Raw genomic sequence first — 23,710 nt, forward strand, 5'->3', positions numbered from 1 at the left:
GATTTTATTTTTACAGTAAGCCATTAATGATGCATCTATTTAGTTTTCTGCTCTGAAAGAGCATAGATTTGATTAATTATAATAAGCATTTAAAATATATCCATTATTCAGAAATAACCTACAGAGAGTCCAAGTTTGTCCCTTCCTCAATCTTCCCTTCTTTCCCAGTCTTTTCTTTTTTTAAGAGAGAGAGAAATAGCAATTATGTCATCAGATTCACTGGCTCTTCCTCTCCCTGGTAACAGACTAAGGCTTTAACCCTGATTAAGCAGCATCATGTCTGATCCAAGTTCTTTCCACCTTCAGTGCGGCCCCTGCTTCCGGGGCTCAGCCCTGCACTAGACTGTCCACCTCCTCCTTAGCATCAGGACACTGCCAAGGCCAAGCACCCAAAATTGTTTCTTTGAAACACTTGTCTACCTACATGGAGTTGGACCGTTTTATCTATTCTGCAGGACAGTTCTGCCCCTCAGAAAATGCTTGAGCGTGTTACATTGTTTTTGAAATGCATTTCAGAAGCAGGGTCCTGAATCCAGACCATTACTCTCAATGTGTTTCCCAGCCAGATCGCACTGGCATTCTCTCGTGGCCCTGAAATGCTTTCCACTTACCTGTCTGAGGCATGCAAGGCAAGAACAGTCTCCTGACACAACAAATTCAGAGAAATAGATGGGTTTGGGGCACGTCCTGTGACTCAAAGCAAACCTATTTCTAGATTGTGAAGTATGAAAAGAGAGAGAGATCAGGTTGACACTGAGGAAAATTGAACATTGATAAATGAATCCCTTTCACTCAGTCTCTCAGATTCTCTCTCTCTTGCACACACAAACACACACATGCACACGCATCTTTAAAGGGTACCTGTTTACTGCACATCATCCTTATGTTCATCTCAATTCAAACATAGATGCACTGATGGCATTAGGAGTCAGTCATTCTCACTGACTGAAGTATTAAAATTGGACAATGGACTTCCACTTTGGGGTCCAGACCTACTCACTAATAGAGTGACCTCCTTGTTATGGATGAAGACATATTTGACACAAAATTTGTCACAAATTTTAACAGCATTCAATCTTGAGACTGTGAGTTACTGCATCCTACGTGTGTTGGTACCTTACTTTGATTAAAATGGGATAAATCAATGAAAGAGTCATTTCACCCAGGGCTATGTTCCTTTTACACGAAGATCATATATGCACTAATTGGACAAAATATAAATCTTGTTTCTTTCCACATTCAATTTTAGATCCTGACCTGTTTTGTGTTGAGAAATCACAGGGAGCCCAAGTCATGTCATCAGGTTGGCTTGATTCGCAGGTGATTTCCTTAAATCATAGAGTGATATTAAACGCAATTCCAAAATAAGGCATGTAAAGTTCAAAGGAACATTTATCAAAAAGCCTATAGTGTTACAGAAAAGACAAGGGGGAACCTTGACTCCATTTGCTTTCCTGTGTCGTAAAAACTTTGAGGACAGGAGGAAAATATAACTCCCACTGGCAACACCTGTCACGTCCTTCCTGGGAGAGAGGGTACGGAAGAACTTATATCATTTTGATCAGTTGAACAGCTGGCTTCTCCTTGCCGTAGGATTCATTGATCTGGTCTCTAATTTCTATCACGTTTAGAAACTTTGACCTTGAATAAAGTGGGTAAGACCCCATTTATATTTTTCCTGTTAAATATTTATTTTGAAGATTTTAAGAAAAGTGTGCTGGCATAGTTTTCATTCCAAGATGCCCATTCTCTAAATTTAAAAATAAAGCAGGCATACTCACAGAGAAAGGAAATATACAAGCTTGTTTGCTGAACACTGGGTGCAGTCTCGACAGGCATGAACAGAAGCCAACTTCTTCCACCCTTAGCTTTTTGTCTCCCCAAAACACAGGTGCCCACAAATAGGATTAACAGATAAAATATAAGATGCCCAGTTAAATGTGAACTTCAGATAAACAACAAATAATTTTTAGTATAAATTTCTTCCAAGTACTGCATATACCTTTGCTAAAGCTGGCCACCCTAGTCCAAAAGCCTTTAAGCAAATGCTCCACAGCTGTCCTGGGGAGTCAGCGCTAAAGAGGCTGATAATCCCACAGAATCAAGAGCAGGGAGGTACCTACATGTCACTAAATCAACCTTTCATTTTACAGTTGAGCAAACAGAGGTCAAAGAGGTAAAAAGCACTTTCTGAGAACACATAGCTACTTGCTCCTGTCTCCCAGGGCAGTGCTGCACCCTCTAAGAAGCCTGCCTCCTTCCACTGTTCCTTGAGGAGTTGGATTCTGACTTTGGAATTAGCGCATGGGCACGTACACCACGTTTCTCTGCGCCTTCCTCTGTCTACTAAAGCAATAAGAACACAGTACAAGTACATTCTGTCACCTCCCAGAGAAGGGAAATAGGACTGGCTAACATCATTACAGAGAACAAAGCACAGATTAGCATCTCAATAAATTATCCTGCCACCTAGGCTTCACATGTCAGGCTTTCTTAAGGTGGGGGCACACTCACGTTAGTAACTTGTGATTACTGTGGTTGGTTACAGAGTCTTTCCCCTGGAGACCTTTCCGAATCAGATAGAAAACCATTTGTCTTTGTTAGCCAAGTTGCAGCCCTACCTAGAGACCCGCAGGAGGATGGATTTAAATGACTTCCCCAGAACTCTTCTGAACCTTGGAATCTATGAAAATTTAAACAACTAATATTATAATGTTCAAATCTAAGACTAGAATAAATGCAAAAGTAGCTCGGTATTATTATAGAGCTTCAGTGTTGCTCAGGGCTTTGCAAAATCAGGGAAAATCCCTCTAAAGGCCATGGGAATGCCCTGCTTGCTTTCTTGAAACATCTCAAGGAGGGTGGGCAGAGTGCATTGGCGGTTGATGATTAAGGATGCTATTTTTATGCATATAGGACACTCAGTTTCCTTACAGTTTAGAAAGGATGCATTCCAGAGAGCGCCTAAAATAGGAAAATGCATAGTTCACCTATAAACTGGGATAACAGAGGTCAGAGAACAAGATGCCCAGAGACCCCAGTTTCCCAGGGGTTCTCTGGTGGCTCAGGGGACTTCATTTCCAACTCTCTCAGTTCCTAGTTCTTCTTTCTCTAAGTAAGCTGATTAGGGGAGCAGAGAGAATGTTTAAACAAAACTCCCCATGTTCCATTCCCTGTGTCTCCAGTGGTCCCAAACTGGAGATACTGGGAAGGCTACCCGCTTCCCAGCCCTGGTTAGCTGGATGAGGGATTTGCAAGGTAGAGACAAGTTCTCTGGGACCCAAGTGATGAAGACTGGGGCTAGAAAGCAGGAAATACAGCACTGCCTGTGGAAACTTCCCACATAACCCAAATAACCAAAAGTTTAAGCCATGAATATTATAGTTGGAATTGTTTCGCATATTTGGGGCCTACCTAGTCTAACCTGCTCACTTAACCAGTGAAGAAACCAGGGTCTCATGCCAGAAATATTTTTTCAGCTTCCCTATTAGGAGAGACCCCTTCTTCCCCAAACCCATGGGAGGAGACTCAATGGCATAAAACCCCTGGCCTTACCCTCACTCTGTACTTTGCCCCAGGGAAGAAAGAGCCACTCAGTATAGAGATCGGTCCACCCAGCCTCTTCCTCCTCTGTCTTTCTTGGGTACAGTTTGTCTACTGGTAGCATGCTCCGCTTGCGTCCTTCAGGGAAGGCGCTCACCTTGTAGGGAGGGGACATGATGGTCTGATCACGTACAGGGCTTTTCAGTAAGTTTCCTTAAATCTAGTGTTCAGTATTTGGATGACCATTTGTCTTCCAAAACATATATGCCACATTCTTATTTTTTAAATTGAAGTATAGTTGATTTGCAATGTTGTGTTAGTTTCACATATACAGCAAACTGATTCAGATACACACACACACACACACACACAAATATATATTTTCTTTTTTGGATTCTTTTCCATTATAGGTATTACAAGATATTGACTATAGTTCCCTGTACTATACTGTAGGTCCTTGTTATTTATTTATTTCATATATAATAGTGTGTATATTTAATCCCAAACTCCTAATTTATCCCTCTCTACCCTCCTTTCCCCTTTGAAAACCATAAGTTTGTTTTCTATGGCCATGAGTCTATTTCTGTTTTGTAAATAAGTTCATTTGTGTCATTTTTTTAGATTCCACAATTAGTAATATCATATGGTATTTGTTTTTCTCTAACTTACTTCACTTAGTTTGATAATTTCCAGGTCCATCCATATTGCTGCAAATGGCATCATATCATTCTTTTTTATGGCTGAGCAGTATTCCATTTTATATATATACCTATGTCACATCTTTATCCATTCTGTCTGTCAGTGGACATTTAGTTAGCTTCTATGGCTTGGCTATTGTAAATAGTTACACCACATTCTTGAATATCAGCTTTGTAGTAATACAGGAGAAAGTTTGGTCTCCATCTGCCTTAGTCTTTTGCCTTATTTCTCAATTGGTTCTGAACTCCAGCAGATGTATCAGGATCCCTCAAATCCCACATTCACACCAGAGGTTCTCAAACATTCTCAGGTTACAAACCATTTTCAAAATCTCATCGGCTCTCTTCCCAGAAAAATGGGTTCCCTGAAGCCCGTATGTGGGCTTAAACACCAGTTCAAACACCCCTGATTCATTTTCATGATGAGTTATAAAAGCTGATACGTAGAGCAAGTCAGAAAGATTTAATAAGCTCTTTCTAGGAGTTTATAAAAGCATTGACATTTGACAAACATGTGCCAAACCAATATTCAGATATTCTAGGCCCACATCAAGTTTGACTTACTCCATTAATTAAGCAATTACTGAGGAACTCTTAAGTAGCTGGCTCTCAGTTACACACTAAGCAGAGACACAAAGAAGGACAAGATAATATTCTTAACTTCAAAAAACTCAAAGTCTAATGGGAAAAGCACAGTGGTAAGTAAAATTTCACAATAAAATATACTTTCCATTAGGTGTGGCCTTTGTCATCCAGCTCTTACCAAGGGAGTGAAATTGGATCTGGTATGTGCAACCATCAGTTCGTGTCCCTAAAGGAAGTAACAATACCTCCCCTTCCATTTTCTCCCTTTCGTTGGAAAGCTGGCATGTGGCTGTGGTGGTGAAAGCTGGAGCATCCTTCATGGACCTCAAGATAGAAGCTATAGATTGAGGGTGGAAGGGCAAGGAGATATAAGAAGCCTGGGTGAAATTAGGAGTTTGAGATTAGTAGATACAAACTACTATATATAAAGTAGATAAACAGCAAGGTCCTACTGTACCACACAGGGAACCATATTCAATAGTTTGTAATAACCTATAATGAAAAAGAATATGAAAATTAAAATACATATATATATATATGACTGAATCACTATGCTGTACACCAGCAATTAACACAACATTGCAAGTCAACAGGACTTCAATTAAAAAAAAAAAGAAGTCTGGGTTGTTGACACTGTTGAGCTAACACACTAGCCTGGGAATGCTTACCTGGGTTGTTCTGTGAGAGGGAAATAGATTTTATCTCCTTGAAGCACTGTATTTTTAATAGGACACTTTGTAACAGCAGCGAAACTAGCATCCAAAGTTTGAGCTAATACAATGTGCAGAGGTATGGACTCACTGGAGAATGGTCCATTCGTTGTGATGAGCCCGGTGGCAGCAGGAATTTTTATTCTTGTGTTATAGACATGAAACCAAGGCAAATCAATTACCAAACAAGTAAGCCAAAAGAATAGTACCAGAGCTAGAATTTTCCTCTTATGTTTCCAAGTCTGGTACTTGCTTCATTTAGAATGTCCTGTATACAAGGCTAGTCCTTAAAGCCAATCCTTCCAAGAAATTCCAAGCAGTTGATCAGTGGCTGCCATGTGCCCATCACTTTGTTGAGCACTGGGGCTGAAATAGCAAGAAAACAAAGCTCCTGCTTTCATGGCCCATATAGTTGGTAGTAGAAGTTACTTAATCACAAAAATGAATTTGTGATTATGTACTCATACTAGCTTGCTTAAAGGAAGGAACCTGGACTTAAGACAACATATCAGAAAAAAAATCTGACCTAAGTAAGGGTCCCTGGGAAGATTTCTCTAAGGACATGTGCTTGAACTACACTCTGAAAGAATAAAGGATTTAACCAAGTGGAGAATGGGAGAGACAGAATGTTCCAGGTGGAAGCAACAACATGTGCAAAGGCCTTGTGGTGAGAGAAAGCATGGCAGGTGTGAAGAACGGGATGAAGGCCTGGCTGAAGTGCAGGGAGAGGGGAGAGAATGATGCATGATAAGACAGAAAGATAGGTGGAACCAAACGACAAAGGGTCCTGAGGACCACATAAAGGTCTTGGTCTTCAACCTCAGAGTACTTCATACCCAAGGAGGGATTTAAGCAGAGAATGGGGAGAAAGAGGAGGGTGACATGACCATAAATGCAAACTGAACATTGACTCTGTCTATTGTGATGAATAGATGGGGTGGGAGTGCAGAGTGAATGCAGGGAAATTATTGCAGTTGCCTGGGTAAGAAATGAGGACCATTAAGACCAGGGTTATGTCAGGGTGTGGAAATGGTTGTTAGCTAGCAGTTAATTTCCTGGTATAAGAGAGAATCATATCCTTAGCTAACTGGATGTAGTTCACATAGATATCTCAAAAGAGGCAAAAATGAAACCACAAAATTATGCAAATGGTGTGAATTGTGAGTGTGCCAAAATTCCAGAATCCACTGTAGCAAACACTTGTTTTTCTAGAAGTTTTGTCACCTTTGACAAAATTTAAAGTTTAGTTTTAAATTTTTGTATTTGTTTTACCTTCTTCCTCTCCTTAGAGAGCAAACAGATCTCTAATCATTAAGTTATATCCAGGATAATAATTTGAACTTCTCCCTAGAAATAAGCATGCATCCTCTGTGGATATTTTTTAAGTGACTAATACAGAAATCAATGGCAATCGCATCCTCTGGATATGTCTCTACTATTTTGTGTTGTTTCAGGCTCTGTTTGTTTTTATGCTGCTTTTCTACTAAAATGGGAAAATAATAATCTCTTTGTCTAAAAATATCTCTTTGTAAATATTCTTCCAAAGCTCATAAGCTACTTGAGTGAAATGATTTCCCTCCCTTTCCCACCAAAAGCACAAAGATAAGTTATTCCTTGATGAAATTATTGACTGTACATCCCACATGATTCCCTTCAATAGCAAGTAAATATTCCGTCAATAACAATGGATGTGGAATGGAATAAAAATGGAGCAGTGTGGAGAATACGAAAATTCTTAGATTTAATAAAAGATTTCCGAGGGTATCCAAAGAGGTTGGGCTTACATGAAAGGAACTTGGTGACTGACAGCAGCCTCCTCCCCCAAGTGGGAGGGGCTTGCAGCCTAGGTGGGGTGTGGCCTCCACCGGAAGGTGCCAGGGGCAGCAAACCCTGCTAGGCCCAAAAGTCACAGACTGGAGTCAGTGTTGAGCTCTGTCTCTTTAAGCTCCCAGAAGTGAAATCCCACTCTGAGAAATGCAAACTCTTGGTTGCCTTTCCAAATCTCACTAATTTAGACTAGAGGGAATAACGATACATTAAAAAAAAAAAAAAAACTCCAAAGAGGCTGAATTTTTTTTGAGATTTCTTACCTTTTATTTTAAAAATTTAACCATAAACCAGGTACAGTACAAAATTTACTAACTTATAAACAACAGTTGGAATAAATTAAGTTTACTCGCTCTCAAAGAGCCTGAATTTTAGACTAATCTTCAAGAAATTTTTCAAAGTCACTTTCAAAAATACAGAAACTCCACTTAAGATTGTAAAAGTTGTCCTTAAAAAAATTTCTAACTAGGAGGGAGAATAATATTAGCATTTGTGCTGTTGGTATATGCACGAGAACTCTATGCTGACCAACCATCCTGGTTTGTCAGGGACCCAGGGTAATTCCTGGACAGAACTTTTTGTTTTAAAACTGGGACAGGTAGGAGAAAACTGAGATAAGTTGGACACCCTCCCTAATATAGAGGGCTTGTTTATCTTCTGAAAAAATTTACGCACCCATCAATCAATAAGTCTTTATTGAGTACTTATATCTGCTCAGTACTTTGGTAGGCACTGAGACAGAACAAGTCGTAAGGTCCATCCTTGCCTGAAACTCTGTGGCTCCTTCACTGTTTCCCAGGAGTTTATAATCTAATTTCCCTAAAATACTCAATGACTGTTTGCTAAACATTATTTGTCCGGCACTGTGGTTGGCACTTGAGATGCAAAGATGAATGAGAAATAAAGTCTGGCTTTAAGGAACTTAATCTTTTTCAGGGAAAACAGACCCAGTAAGATACAAAACAACTTGGTAAGGGCTATTACAGGGCTTGGATGAAGCCTGGAGCATGAGCTCCATAGCAGGACACAGCTAACTGTGGCTGCAGCCCTGAGCAGGCACAACCATGACACCAGACAGTAGGCAGTATGTTTCATGCAAGCGGTGGTCTGGACTCCAGCTAATAAGCATTGTATTAGTTCAAAGGAGAGAAAAGGTCATCACCCCTATGTGTCCAGATGAAGAGCTTATTGGAAAGATAGGATTTAAGGTAGACTTGGGTCAAATTTTAATATGTACTTATATGTATTGTAATTATACATTGTACATTGTAATATGTACAACTGTAATATGTACTCATATGCATATACATATGAATAAATATAAAAGAAGCTCTTGCATGGACCAGTCATAATAGTGTGATATGAACCAGAGATTATGACTTATCCAGTTCTGTGCACCTGAGGTGCTGAAACTAACCAACAGCCAACAGCAGTAGATTGAGAGGCAGAGATGATGTAGAGAAAATTCTAGGTAAGTGTAATGGTATCACCAAAAGTTTAGACTAGAGGAAAGAAAGATTAACACCCTTTGGTGGTAAGTGGATTGGATTTAACAAAAGAGGAGAGTTTCATGTAGAAGATAGCAATTAAGAAAAATAGGTTAAGGTCAGATGGTGAAGGATCCTGAATTGCTGAGAAGTTTGGAATTCCTTCTGACACAGCTGGAGAGCCATTGAAGACTTTTGAAAAGGGAAGTGTTAGGGTGAAAGTTATATTTTAAGAATCTTAATCTGGCAAAAGTGATAACCAGGGCTTGCATGACTGACTGAATGCATTAAAACCAAGGAAGTTTTACTATGTGTGGAAGGGAATATTTTTTAAAGTTCTCCCTTTATACTGCAGAATGCAGCTGCTGGCTGGAGGGAGGGGTTCTTGGCATTTCCCTAAGAGTGCTGGGGAGTCGATGCACCTGCAGAGAGAAAAACTGGGTCCTCCTGTATGGAAAGAATCTTGGCAGCCAGGACTGAGCCTTCTCCTCCATTAAGAGCCATCTCACAATTGGAGGAGGTCACCTACAAGGAGAAATCAAAGGGTCAAGATCTTCCAGCTCCAATTTCAAATAAAAACCACCCAGGAAAATGGTTACATCTATCTATGTATGTCTAGACTGAATTAAGCAAAAGAGAAAAAGGCTCTGTATCATTTTATATTATAGACTCCTTCAAATTCCTTTCTCACAGTTTATTTCCATTTCTAATTCTACCTGTACAAAATATAATCATGCCTGCTTGTAATTACTTATGCATACATGAATACTAGTAAGTTAAACTTGTTCTTCTATTTACAAAGACAGTGTGATACAGAGTAGCTTAGGAATTACTTCTTTTCCCTATGATTTTAAATGTGCAATGAGTTTCTTTCTAAAACACGTATTTGCAGATGTCACTTTAAACACTATTTTCTGAGATTATATTTTCCATAGAAAACAGATGTCTGCAATTATCCCTTTTTTGACCTCTGAGACTTATCAAAGTCAAATAGGTAATCATCCAATCAGACGGGCTATCATTATCAGAAGAAAAGTAATTATAATCTGAATATGTTTGAAATGATTATTATAAGCTTTAAACTGTTACACTTTTGATTGGGGCAGAATTGGAAGACATTATCACTTCATAATTCAAATGATGTAACTTCACTTGTTTTTGTCATTTAGAATCTGGAGAGCTAAATTTATTTAACAATATAATTCTTTAAACATGAACAAATTATGCAATAATCTCTTTAAAACCATGAGAATGCTTCTCAAAATCTTGACAGTGAAATTAGCGGAATTTTTTTTTTTTTTAACTAGAGCAAATCAGAGCTCGGCACTGAGCCCCATCAGAGTGGGAAGCTTAAGGCAGACGTGTTCATTTGACAGACATTTTGTGATCTGCCTGGTCCTGTTAAAGAGATCAGCTACCTTCCTGCCTACCTCTGGAAGCCCCATTGCTGGCCCACAGCAGAAGGAGGACTAGGAGAAATATGTAGAATTGATGAGCGAGAAAGAAAAGGGGGGAAATGTATAAGAAAATAGTATCTTTCCCAAGAAAATGTTTAAATAGAAGAATGAATTAGATTCCAAACTGGAACTGAGAATTGTTTCAAGGACATAAGTATTTAAGAGGGAAAAGAAAAGTCTTGAAAAATCTCACACCTGATAGATACTGAGTAAAAACAGCATTTCCCATTGAAAAGAATTTTACAAAAACCTGATAATGCAGTCCTTCAGGTTACAGATGTTTGATTAGGTGTTACTTAATTTGGTGAGGTGTCCCGATTTTTCTCTTCCATCTTTTCCAAGATCTGTTCCTGTCACACTGTGCTTTCAGGCAGGCATGGTCTTCTCTCCAGGAGGAGGTGGGAGGAGGCAGGGCATTCCTGGGCCACTGCGGAACTTGAGTTCACATTGACCTGGTGAATGTGTATAAGCACATGGGACCCTGAGAAAGAATTCCTGGAGCATGGAAATGTTGGCATTGGTACTCTCTGCACGTGGCATGGGCTGAGGGTTAGAAATAGTCAGATAAAGGAGCCTTTTTAGGATTGGAGAGGTACTGAATGGTTATTTTTCCATAAGCACAGTGCTTCTTAGAACAGTGGTTTAAGAGGTGCCATTTAACCTGTAATTCTAGTTCTGCAGGGTGAAGATCTGTGACTTTCTCCCCCAAGATAGCAGAACTTAAGTAAAAGACAAGTTCAAAACTAATACCCTCCCTGCTCCCTTAGCCAAAGTACCCCTTTCTTCTTGTTCTTTCTTGATGTGACTTATTCCCTTCCCCTGCATCCACCATGCCTATGTGTCCAATTTCTTCATTCAAGGAGGACCTAGTAAGTTCAGAATATGGTCCAAACAGTGTGGATATAGCAGTGAACAAAACAGACAAACATCTCTGCCTTCCTGGACCTTCCTTTCTAGTTAAATTCAATTGTGCATTTTAGCTACTGAAATCTTAACTGATCATAAGTAATTGACTGAGTGATCAAAGGTTTAAGATGATGCTTCCTTTATCACCCAGGGAATCAGCATCTCTGGGGGTGAGACCCAGTAGAGTGTGCATTGCTAACCCCCTGGTGAGCTGGACCCATCTGTGATGGTGCAAAGTGAGGGCCCCTCCCCAAAGATAGTGGGAGACTTGTTCTGCCGGGATCTTTGCAGATGCCTCTTGGAATTTCAGCACACAGATGGATGTCCATTCGTTACACTTTTCCAAGGCTGCACAGAAGCCTCCACTGCTCTGCCTGGTGCTGGAGAGACTGTGAACTCACTGCTCTGTTAGTCCTTCAATGGCAGAGATGCTGTTTTATGAGCATGGCTAACGGTTTATAACTACCTATCACCTAGACAGTGCCTGGCCCAGAAACAGTGACATGAACGAACGGTTGTCAACTCCACCTGCCAAACCTTTGATACTCTGTTCAGTCCAAGTAGAAAGAACTTTCTGTCTGTGTTCTCCCTGCTGGTCACAGATTCCCAGCCTAACTGATTATCTTGCATGATGTCAAAGTGGAAATTTCCAACTTGATTCTTACTCTCCATTTCCTCTTGCCCAGGCATTTAAATGCTACTTTTAGGTGGGGATATTTTGTGGATATTTAGTCCATCACACTGAATGTTTTGTACATCCATGCACCACTGCTGGTAGATTAAGCCTGTTAAAGTGGGTGGCATCCAGCTGCAGCTCCTTTTTCTCTTCCCTTCTAATTGACTTTCAACTAACCAAGGCAGCCTATTAACGCTTGGGTTTTTTTTCCATCAGTCTTGGCACATTACTGCCTTTGAGTCTTGTGATCACATCATTTCCCATCTTTTCAGAGTATTCGCCATGCTTCATCTGGTCTGGCCTCATTCTATCCAGCTTTTAAGACCCACCCAGCAAGCATGACGGCGCTGTCATCTCTGAGTGGGGGTACAAGCAATCCGAATGACTTTTTTTCCCACAAAGCCTTTTTTGACCACTACAATCAATCTCTTCTTCTTTCATTGCTTAGCATAATTATTTCATATAGAAATTATTCATCCTCCTCCTTTGTCTGTTAATTATCTTTTTATATAGTTATAGATGCTCCCATATATACTTAATTAGCTAGACGTGTAGCAGGATAGCTCACAGGTCAGAGCATGGTTGGAGGGGTCCAGTAGGCCTAGGTTTCAATCTGGCTCCTCCCTCAGTGGAGATATGACTTGTGACAGGTTACCTCTGTGGACTTCAGCTTTGCTATCTGTAAATAGGTAATTGTGTCCACCTGTATTAAGCATTTTTTTTTTTTTTTTGATGCTTTGGCATCTGGGGCCTTGCTGACTCTGGAGACACTGTCCCTCCCAGGGCTAGCCAATTCCTAGGATTGGTAAGGGACTAGCCTGCAAATACACCTTTCATATGCAGACCGACCAGTCCACACCCCTTACCTCCAACCGCCTCCTTTATTTGGACCATGAGTCCCCTGCCCTGATTACGCCAGGGCAGCTAGATACAGACCCCAGGCCCCACTAAAATTATTCAAACCAGCCAATCGTATGTTTGTTTACTCTGCTTTGCCCATACTTTCCCACAGAAGCCACAATAAATGCTCTTGCCCACGATTTCCCCTGCTCCCTCTGCCTCCTGACTGACCCCAGTGCTTCCCCAAATGGCATGCCAACCTCTGTTTCTAAAATCTTCTTCCTTGATGGCAATCATTTCCATGTCTGCATGTCTTCCCATACATAACTAAAACCAACCTGGGTACATTTAAAAACACTACCTCATAGGGTTAAGGTAGTAGTTCTCAACAGGAGGTGATCTTTAATCCCTGGGTAACATTCAGCAATGTCTGTTGACATTTTTAGTTGTCACAACTAGGGAAAGAGGTGCTACTGGCATCTAGTGGGTAGAGGCCAGGGATGCAGTGCACAGGACAGTCCCCACAGCAAGAATTCTCTCTCCCAAAATGTCAATCAAGAAACCCAGGGTTACAATAAGGATTCAATGAGGTAAAGTAAGTAAAGTGCTTACTACAGCGACCCCCAGACTGCAGCATGCCTTAGAATTAATTACCTGTTGGGCTCATTAAAATACATATTGCTGGGCCCACCCCCAGAGTTTCTAATTCAGTAAGTAATTTGCATTTCTAACAAACTCCAAGGTGAAGCTGACACTGCTGTTTCAGCACCAACTTTGAGAGTCATTAACCTAATTCATAGCAATCATTCAATAAATGATATCCCGTAATTATTATTTTATCAGATCCTTAAGGTCAGAGACTGAACCTTATACCTTATATCCCGCACATCACTGGGGTTTGCAGTAGGCACTCAGCAGAAGATGCTGATGGCTCTTTGACGTTGAAACATGACTGTGTGGTAAACTCTACTTACTCAGGTACCTTTGGGAGTAGATTTAAAGACTTGTCTATTGAGGAATATCTCCGAGTTAGTTATTGCTGCCTAACAAAAGACCCCAACATTTAGTGGCTTAAAATAACAGCCATTTTATTATATCCCATGATTTTGTGGGTCACAGATTTTGGTAGAGCTTTGCTGGCTCATCTTCTGTTTCATGGAGCATTGATGGAAGCCACTCAAAGATATTGTCCTGGCCAATGGGATGATTCATTTGCATATCTGATACCTTGCTGGGACAGCTTGCAGGCTAGACACAGCCTCTGGAACTGTCACCTAGAGCTCCTTTATGTGATTTTTCCATGTAGCCGCCTCAGGGTAATCAGACTCCTTACATGGCATCTCAAGGCTCTAAGTAAGAGTGTTCTAGCTAATGGGGTGAAAGCTGCACAGCCTTTTATAACCCTGTGCCAGAAGTCCCATTTCGTCACTTCTGCTGTACTCTATTAGTCAAAGCACTTACAAGCGCCAGCACCCCCCCCCCCCAACTCAAGGGTAGGCAATAAGGATCCCACATTTGGTTGCAGCCCTGTTTCTAGTGAAGGGAGATCAAATAAGCAAATGACCCTGGGACTTTCTAATTTTACTGTTATTCTCTGTTGTGAACTTTTGCTGTTAAACCCTCTCCCCAAATATATCATTGCAAGCCAGGCAGCTTGCCCACTCCTGTCTTCATCTTATGACTATGAGGGGGAGTAAGTGTCCATATACCTGTCAGAATTGCCCAGTGCAGTAAAAGCCGCAGAGAAATGCCCTTCCCTGTTGCAGGTTCATTACACAGTAAGACAAAGCACATCCCCCAAGGACACAGTCCCAGATGGTATTTCTCTTTCCCATTGTAGCCTCCAGTGCCTGTGATACAGGTATGCACCTGTCCCGTCTGCAGCGAGGTGATGGGGTCCTATTCAGCCGATTCAAACATGATCGTTGTTCCTGTTGTCTCTGACCTTAAGCACCAAAAGTCTGAATGACGCCCCCTCTCATGTCTCCAGGGCTGGGCTCCCTGAGATCCGGCTCTCTGACCGACGCAACACATCAGCAGGAGCTCAGTGATGACCTCGGCGGCAGCCAAGGGTTATTTTGGTTGCGTTACTCTCTCTGATTCTCCAAAAGGGAAAACAAAAAGTCATTTAAAAGTGCAGCTTGTGCTCTTCCAGTACAAAAAAGGATCTCATGGAAATCTTTTATTTTTTTAAATGACATTATAATGTATGCTTTGTTTTGTTTTCATCACTTTTGTTAACAATTCTTAGCTGAGGCCCAAGTGGCTTGTCTGGGGTAAGAGGAGAAAAATTATGATTCACTTTGTATATATTTGTCCTAGTGGGAATCTGATGAGGTGGAAATATCAGAATATTAAATTAGAGGCACTCAACATTATTCTCTATTCTATTTGAAACCAGATACAGGGTAAAAACATTACCCGGGACCAAGAGTGCCATGATAACTCAGTGACCCATGAGCCCCCACCTTGATTATTTCTAAACGAAGCTGACATAAGCTGTATCCTCCCTCTGGTGTCCTTGGTTGCACTGTTCAGTGAATTCTTTAGCTAGTGACCCCTCTGCTTTCTTCCTCTATTTAAGTCCCTTCCTTAAGGCAACAGCTGCTCTGGTTCTGGAGGGGATGGGATAGGCCAGCACACACCCAGCTGTCCTGAAGACCTTGTGCTTTGCAGTAAATCTCTCCCAGCAAGGTGTTCCCATGCTAGTCCTTAGCAGCTCTCCCCCAAATCAGAGCAGACCAGCTCCCAAGTACAGAGCAGCGTGTCAGTCAGAATCTAACCAGAAAACAGAAACCACCAGAGAATTTGAAACAGAAAGTCTTGGATGCAGGGATTGATTACACGACGGATGGAAGAGCCCAGAGTCTAGACAGGGAAAGGGCAGTGAGGAATCTAGGAATCGCAAAGATAGGAAGCTGACACTGCCTCAGGGCAGAAAGCAGAAGGGAGAGGGTTCCAGAGCTCAGAGGGCCTTGTCATCAGGTGCAGGCTGGAACCACAGTGGACCTGCCCAGCAACAACTGGAGCCAGGGAGGTTTCACAGCTGCAGCGATGGAGGAAAGGAAGTACCTGCTTCTCCCTCCCTACCCCACCCTCCATTCACCTGTCGGTGCTTCCCATCCTCCAATCTCAGTAAAGCAACCTACAAGGGTCAGACTCTTTGATTCAGAAAAGGGTAGGGAAAGGGCAAGAAACAGACCCTGGGAAAGCAGCCAGGATGTGCACTGCAGTAAACTTGGGAGGCTATTCTCACTCAGTCAAGACTTTGCACACATCTATCCTCCAGCCCAAGGTCAATGTCAGCTGCTCAAAGGTCTCAACCAATGACATTTATGCTGACTGCACTGATGTAACCAATAATAGCCTTTCTCTTTAAGGCTCCACCCCAGTCACATCTCCAGCTTTGGTCAACCTGCTTCTGCAGCCTCCCAGCCAGGGTCTCTTCTTCCTGCCTCCATCTCTGCTGTCTTCTAGCTCACCTACTCTCACTGTCTCTCCAGCATCTTTACTAATTTGCCTTTGTCAATGATCCATTTTTGTAGGGTGAGCCCCAGTTCGAGTGGATACAGCCTGGGGCTGGTATCAAATAATTCTCTTTCTCACTGTGGAAATATTCTTGCTTTTTCTGTTCTCCAGCGGAAGGTGACATTTTGCTCTCATGATGGGTCTGATTCAAAGGGCAATAGGGTTAGACCCCACTTCTTTGCGGAAGAGCTTGTGGGATGGGAAATATTGTTGTGGCCGACTTTGAAAGTACAACTAGCACCCAGCAGAAGCTTTAGAGATCTCCTCAATCTTAATTAATAGTTTTTCTCAGAGATTTTCACCCTCCTTTTACCTCTCCCTCCCTCACTTCCTTTTTATTTTCTTATAATTCCTAGAGACAGGAAGACTTAATCTTTGGGAAACAGTACATCTCTTCATATAGCTTAATCATGGATTACGATTTAATGGCTCTTTATTGTTTCTTGATTTTGCCAGACTAGACTCTAACATCTTCATCATTAACTTACTGTCATATAGCAATAGAAAGAAACTGAAGCAGAGTACAATCATCTTAATTTATATGATTATGTAAAATTCAATGTGTATTAAAGCAATGCAAAAGTGACTCATGTAAACTTTTAAAACTACATTAGGTTTGTTAAAAAAAAAAAAAAGGCAACAGGCCCCAAATAGAGTCACTTGTGCTAAGCCGCACACCACCAAACCAAGACTTATTATCTAATTTAATTACAGTTTCAGCCTTTTCTAGGAATGGAATCTTAAACCAGTCAATCTGGAATTACCTGGTTAACGCTAGTGAGGTAATCTGCCTGATAGACCCTGTCTTCCCCTAAAGAAAGATGACCTTGCCACAAACAGTCGTTCTTTGCTAGTATAATTTCCTTGTTCATGCTGCCTTCTCCCTGTACAAATCTTTCACTCTGTATAGCTCCTCCCAGCTCCTTTCTGTCTGCTAGATCGGATGCTGCCTGATTCATGAATTATTGAATAAAGTCAGTAAGATCTTTGAAATATATTCAGTTGAATTTTTTTTTAATAGGTTTTAAGTTCCTGTAATACCAGTCAGATTTTTCACCTATGGAGATATCCTGTAGATCACTCAAAATGCATGAGGGATATAGGAGAATCTTGTTGACTTCCACCCACTAAACAGTAGTAATACCCCCTATTTTTGTAACAATTTTAAAAGTCTTCCCAAATTTCCAAAATGCCCTCAAGGGCATTGAAAAATTTATTCTGACGTGCTAATCAGCTAGCCTTTGTGAGTGTTTTCTAAGTTCTAGGAACAATTCTAAGAGCTTTTTTTTTTTTAAGTATAGTTCATTTGCAATGTTGTGTTAGTTTCTGGTGTACAGCAAAGTGATATATATATATATATATATATATATATATATATATATATATATTCTTTTTAGATTCTTTTCCTTTATAGTTTGTTACAAGATATTGAACACATTTGCAGGAGGACCTTCTTTATCTATTTTATATATAGTAGTTTGTATCTGCTAATCCCAAACTCCTAATTTATCCCTGCCCCTCTTTCCCCTTTGGTAACCATGTTTGTTTTCTATGGCTGTGAATCTATTTCTGTTTCGTAAATAAGTTCACTTGTATCATTTTTTTTTAGATTTCACATATGAATGATATCATACGACATTTGTCTTTCTTTGACTTACTGCACTTAGTATGATAATCTCTAGGGCCATCCATGTTGCCATAAATGGCATTATTTCATTCTTTTTTATGGCTGAGTAGTATTCCATTGTGTACACATACCACATCTTTATCCATTCATCTGTTGACAGACATTTAGGTTACATCCATGTCTTAGCTATTGTAAATAGTGCTGCTGTGAACATTGGGGTGCATGTATCTTTTTGAATTAGCACTTTCTCTGGATATATACCCAGGACTGGAATTGATGGATTATATTGTAACTCTATTTTTAGTTTTTTAAGGAACCTCCCTATTCTCCATAGTGGCCGCACCAATTTACATTCCCACAAACAGTGTAGGTGGGTTCTTCTTTCTCCACTCCCTTTCAAGCATTTATTATTTTATATATTAAATTATTAGTACACTTATTGTTTCCTTATCAGTCGTGAGGAAACTGAGACACAAAGAGGCTAAGTAACCTCCCAAGGTCACAGAACAGCAAGATGGTCAGAGTGGCAGTTACACATAAACAGTCCAGAACCCATAGGAAGCATTACCACTTCCTTTCTTCATTTGCGTCTCCATTTATAAGACTTATTTTCCCTCAACCTATTCCCTACTGACAGGTCTAGGCTCTGATAACATGAGAAAGATCTCCAGGTAATCACAGAAAACTGTGTACTTACTCTGTCCTGTTTCTCTTTCTAAGCGTGACCCTCTGGCAGCACCATCTCGGCTGGCCCTGGGAAGTCCCTCAGTCCTTAGCTCACCCCCTGGGTCCCTTCTGATCTTGCTTTTCAGCCCTGGGTCGTGACCTATTTCATCCACTCTTGCCATATGATAACTAACCCAAGTAAAAGAGGCATAATTTACTGCCTTTCCTCTGCTTTTCCAGTGATCCCACTTGAGCCTCGTTAATTTTCTCCTCACCGCTCCTCACCTCACGGAGCTCTTCCATTTGCTGTCAGATGTATAAGGTATAGAGAGCATAACCTGCTTTTACTCCCCGGGACACTCAAACAAGGGCCACTTCCCCAGTGGGGCAGACAATTAGCTCAACGCCCCCGCCCCAGGGGGCTCAGCGAGCGTCTCTGAGAGCAGCTCTGGAACACAGAGGGCATTAGTACATTCTCGCTGGCCTCCTGGCAGGTGGGTTGTAGGCTCTCCAACACTGATGGTCCAAAATTAAGTTGCAGAAGACAAGATCTCATTTTCCTCCAGGGAACTTGATGTCAAGTAAGTAATAATAAGTCGCTAGGTCTTTGAAAATCTACTACAGTTGACCCTTGAACAACACAGGCTTGAACTGTGCAAGTCCATTTATACGTGGATTTCTCTCTTCTCTCTCTCTCTATATATATATGCATATGTAAATATATTTTCTCTTCCTATGATTTTCTTAATCACATTTCTTTCTTTAGCTTACTTTTGTAAGAATGTAGTGTATAATGCATATAACATACAAAATATGTGTTACTTGACAGTTTATGTTATCAGTAAGGCTATCAGTCAACAGGCTATTAGTAGTTATGTTTGGAGGGAGTCAGATGTTATACTGGGATTCTTCTATGGTGCAGGCATCATTGCCCCTAACCCCCACGTTCAAGTTTCAATTAACTGTAGTTACTTTGGCAAGGATCTCCAATAGGACCTCCTCCAAGGACAGCATCCATCTGTATGTCATCTTTTCCAGGGACACAAATGCATTGGAACAGGATTACGCACATGACTTTCATTTGCCTGTGCCTCAAACAGTTACTCTAAGGGAATTTTTTAATCAACATTTGATGTTATTCTCTTACAGCTATTTCTTCTTCCCCACTTTCTCTGCTCCTATGCAAGCAGCTCAAATCATTGAGCCCAAAAAACTCGATCAGAAATGAAGAGAGAGAAAGATATAAAAAGACAAGAAAAGAGAGAAAGCAAAGCACATGAGGACTAAGGGGCAGTTTCGGAGATTATGGCCAAAGAGAAGGGGGTCTTCAACATGGAGCCATCTGAGACCCTAACAGTAAACCCAGCCTGCTAAACAGCATATCATTCCAGTCAAGTCACAGTCAGAAGACATGTTTTCCTCAGTATCGACAAATAGAGGCACCATGAGAAAGCGACCCTGTTCCCTTTCTCATCTTCTTTTTCTTCTGTTTCTCCCCTCTTCTATTTCCTCCTGAATGAAACAAACACAGAGGGATTCAGTGGATACTAGAAAGCCTCTCTCTGTCACAATCTAGCAGAGATATTGGTCAGGCTACACGGGGATATTTTAAGCTCGTCATCCAAGAAAAGCAAAGGGAAAAAATAAAATACATTTTGTTAGTTATATTAGTAAATAAAATATTTTAGTTCATCTTTAAGTTCCATCTCCCAGTAATTACAGTGCTGCCAAGTAAGAAAATCTGGTATGTCTGAGTCATCTCTCATGTTTCAGTTTCCCTTTTCCTGTCGGCTAGACTCCTTTGACAATAAAACCTAGTCTCGTAGCTTCATAGGCCACTACTGTCTCTTGTCTTTACTGCTTTCCAAGCTCTGGTCACACACTTTCTAACTACTCACTAGCCGTCTTCAGCAGGATGTCCCTTAACATCCACAATTCGACACATCTACACTTGAACTTGTCTCCCCTAGACACAACCTTCTCACTCCTCACCTCTCCCATGCTTCCAGCCCCCTTGGTCCCAGTCCTGGCTGGAAGTAACCCCATAGTATGTTTACTATGTGACATATTTGACTTTGTGACAAGTTATTCCTGTACATGATGTATCTCTGTACTGGATGTCACTTCCTTAAAAGTAGGATCTGAACCTGATTCATCTTTATATTCATCCCATCATTTAATAAGTGCCTTGCACATGGGGTACTCACTCAATGTTTATTTCACAAGTGGAGAGGGTATTCAGCCTTTATAGTTGGTGTCAGTGAAATCAAAGGAACCTAGACAAACAGGGAAGGACGATGGCACTGTTATGGCAAAGTCTAGGGCAGGGGGAAGGGAGGACGTTCTTCTAGACATGCTTACCCAATACTAGTCATTCCAAATGTTCAGTAAGGCAGGATTGACTGACTGACTAATGCTCATCTCTTTTGCAAAGCTGTTGGAGTGGTGGGGTGATGGCATTTTCTTCTCATTATCTCTGAAGTCACAAAGTCAGGAGCCAGAGCAAGGGGACATGTTATACCCACTTTCTACCTAGTGTTGTGGGCCATGGACCCCAAGTCCCTGCCCCTGCTGGACTGCCACAAACGAACATAATGTCAACAAACCAGTGACAGGTGATAGGTCAGCACTGTCATCGTCATAGATGTTCACTTTCCCCACTCTACTATGAGCTCCCTGAGAATGAGGATCTATCTACCTTATTATTTATTCATCTTTATAACTCTGATGCCTGTCACATTGGTGTGCAGTAAATACACGTGGAAGATGAAATGTTTCTTAGAGCTTAATAAAGATGAGGTTTAAAATGCTCATGTAAGGACATATAATTACTAAGGAAAATTATTAATCAGCTGTGTGTTAATATTCACAAAAATGGTGGTAGAATCAATATGCCTGAACTAAAACTTTTTTAAAAATATTAAATCAGAGCAGATTTTTTTCCTCTCACAGTATGTTTTCCAGACCACTTGTATTAGAATTACCTGTGATATAGTACATATACATGTATATTATTTATATATAAATAATTATATTTACATATAGTATATATAAATAATATGTATTTCAGATTCATGTGCCCCCATCCCAGAATGACTGAATGTCATTCTTTGGGAATGTACATTTTAGACACGCACTGTAGGAGTTGCCAAAGTAAACTAAAATTTCAGGACATTGACCTAGAGTGACCAGTGAGAGAGCTGTCATGGGGTCATGGGGAGAGTTGATGCAGCTCTGAAACACAATTATCCAAAAGAGCCAAGGAATTCTATCTCTGGGTTCTTTAAGCATGTGATAGATCTCTTTTGGCCCTAGATGGCTTAGAGCCAGGAAATGGACAAAGTGGCCGCACAAGAGTCTTCCTGGATATGTGATACTATGAAAAACACATTCTCTATCGGCCCCCCAAATTTAACATGCACGGGAACAAAACTCTGGATCTGTCATTTCTGTGTCAGTGATGAAAATGGCTTGACTGGTTTGTTTTCATTTTTCAGCTGCATTTTCTTCTGTTAATTCAACCCAATCTTCTTCAATGACTGCTTAGTGCAAGGCCGGGCAAGATACTTTGGAAGAAACTTTGAATATGAATCAATCTTCTGTAAGGAACTCACCAGGGCATGAGAGTAGAGGTAAGCATATGAAAGTTAGGGAGCAACTCAAAACACTAGACATGCGAGACAGTGTCTGTTGAGTCTGTGAAATTAATCACGTAACTCATAACACCTCAGGAGGTTCTAAGGAAAGCAGTCGTTTCAAGGTGGCAGTGCATTTGAGCCTGGTCTCTACAAATGGGGGAAGATTTGGAAAGGCAGGAAGGAAAAGGGAAGGGTGTTTCCAGGACTTAGATGGCATGAGCACATTTTAAACGAGAAGGGGTAAAACCATTTGATGGGGTGGAGGTTTAACAACAGTGGGAAATAGATGAGTAAGTTGGAGACTGGCTTTGTTGGGGGTGGTGTGTGGGGGTCCCTAATGCCATGCCAAGGGAATTGTGAGGAAATTGGAGGATGTAGGGGTCAAACAGTTTGGAGAAAGTATTAATTTGCAAGATTAATCTGATGGCAGTTTTAGGATGATGTGAAGAGAAAAGATGTGACGTAGATAGACCAGTGTTCTAACTGGTGGACCAAACATCGGGTGAGACAGCTTTAACCAAGATGGGAGTATGGCAGGAATGAAAAAAAGAAGTGATCTTGAGACATATTGTGAAGTAAGGGAGGATGAGAGAACTCAGTGACCAATGGAAGATGGGGCTACATAAATGAAGGGAATCAAAATGGGCAAACTTTTTCATTGTCTAAGTATGATCACTGGTTATCCTTTTGTAGACAAAGATGTTTCCTCTGTGTCTGAGCCTTGCCAGTGCATTTTTCCATGGACTTATATCAGCTACAGTCATACCCCTGTCTGTGTGCATCTCCAGGTATTTCTCTACTGCATTCTAATGTGAGCTGTTACCAAGAGGTGTCCCTTTCCACTTGTTGAGAGCAAACCAAGAGTCTGGCAAAAACCAGGCTATTGTATCAGTGATCGGTCATATCTGGGCATATCTGCCCTTCAGTGAAGGTACGCTGGGTCAGATGTAAGGAAGTAATTAGCAAAAAACCATAGAAAATGACAGATGGATGGATGAATGGGTAGATGGATGGACGGATAGATGGATGCATAGACAGATTGGTGGATAGGAGAATTATGATTAGGAGGAAATGGTCAGCACATAGGATGTGCCATCATTTCAAAAAACTGAACCTGAACTCTAGCTTCCACATTGGACTTGTTTCCTAAAAGAGGAAAATGCAAGCTATTCTTGGGGTTTACTGAATAGCTCAGAAGAAGAAGAGAAAGCAGAAGTCCTTGAGGGAAGGCTGTGCTCCAACTCCCACATCATCTAAGTGAGTTCTGCTTCTACAATGAATGAGTGTCTGACCAAGTCTGAAAATAAGGAACTTGAAGTAATGAGATCAAATGAGAGACAGGTTTGCATGGCACTGGCCTTCTATTCCGGAGAAAAGAGCCAATACCTCAGGTAAGGACAGTGTAATTATACAGATTGTGTCTTATCCTAACCCTCAGTCAAAAACTAGATGTCTGATAGAGATGAGGAGGAAGAAGTCTCTCAGAGATTTGGAAATGGAAAGTGGCCTCAAGAAGGAGCAT

The 23,710-nt window shown here is 41.0% G+C and overlaps 1 long non-coding RNA gene across 2 annotated transcripts in view; it reads left to right on the forward strand.

Annotated features, from left to right (window-relative positions):
* LOC135322917 (uncharacterized) overlaps positions 1-23,710 on the forward strand; it is a 162,578-nt gene that overhangs the window by 70,090 nt on the left and 68,778 nt on the right. Inside the window, exon 3 of one of the 2 annotated variants that reach the window (XR_010383998.1) lies at positions 22,048-22,122. The exons of the other annotated variant lie outside the window; for it this stretch is intronic. This is a non-coding gene — a long non-coding RNA (uncharacterized LOC135322917). Of the gene's footprint in view, positions 1-22,047; positions 22,123-23,710 lie in introns of those variants that run through there. 2 annotated transcript variants of the gene reach the window in all.

The sequence above is a fragment of the Camelus dromedarius genome, chromosome 1 (genome assembly GCF_036321535.1).
Source record: "Camelus dromedarius isolate mCamDro1 chromosome 1, mCamDro1.pat, whole genome shotgun sequence".
Classification (NCBI taxonomy): domain Eukaryota; kingdom Metazoa; phylum Chordata; class Mammalia; order Artiodactyla; family Camelidae; genus Camelus; species Camelus dromedarius.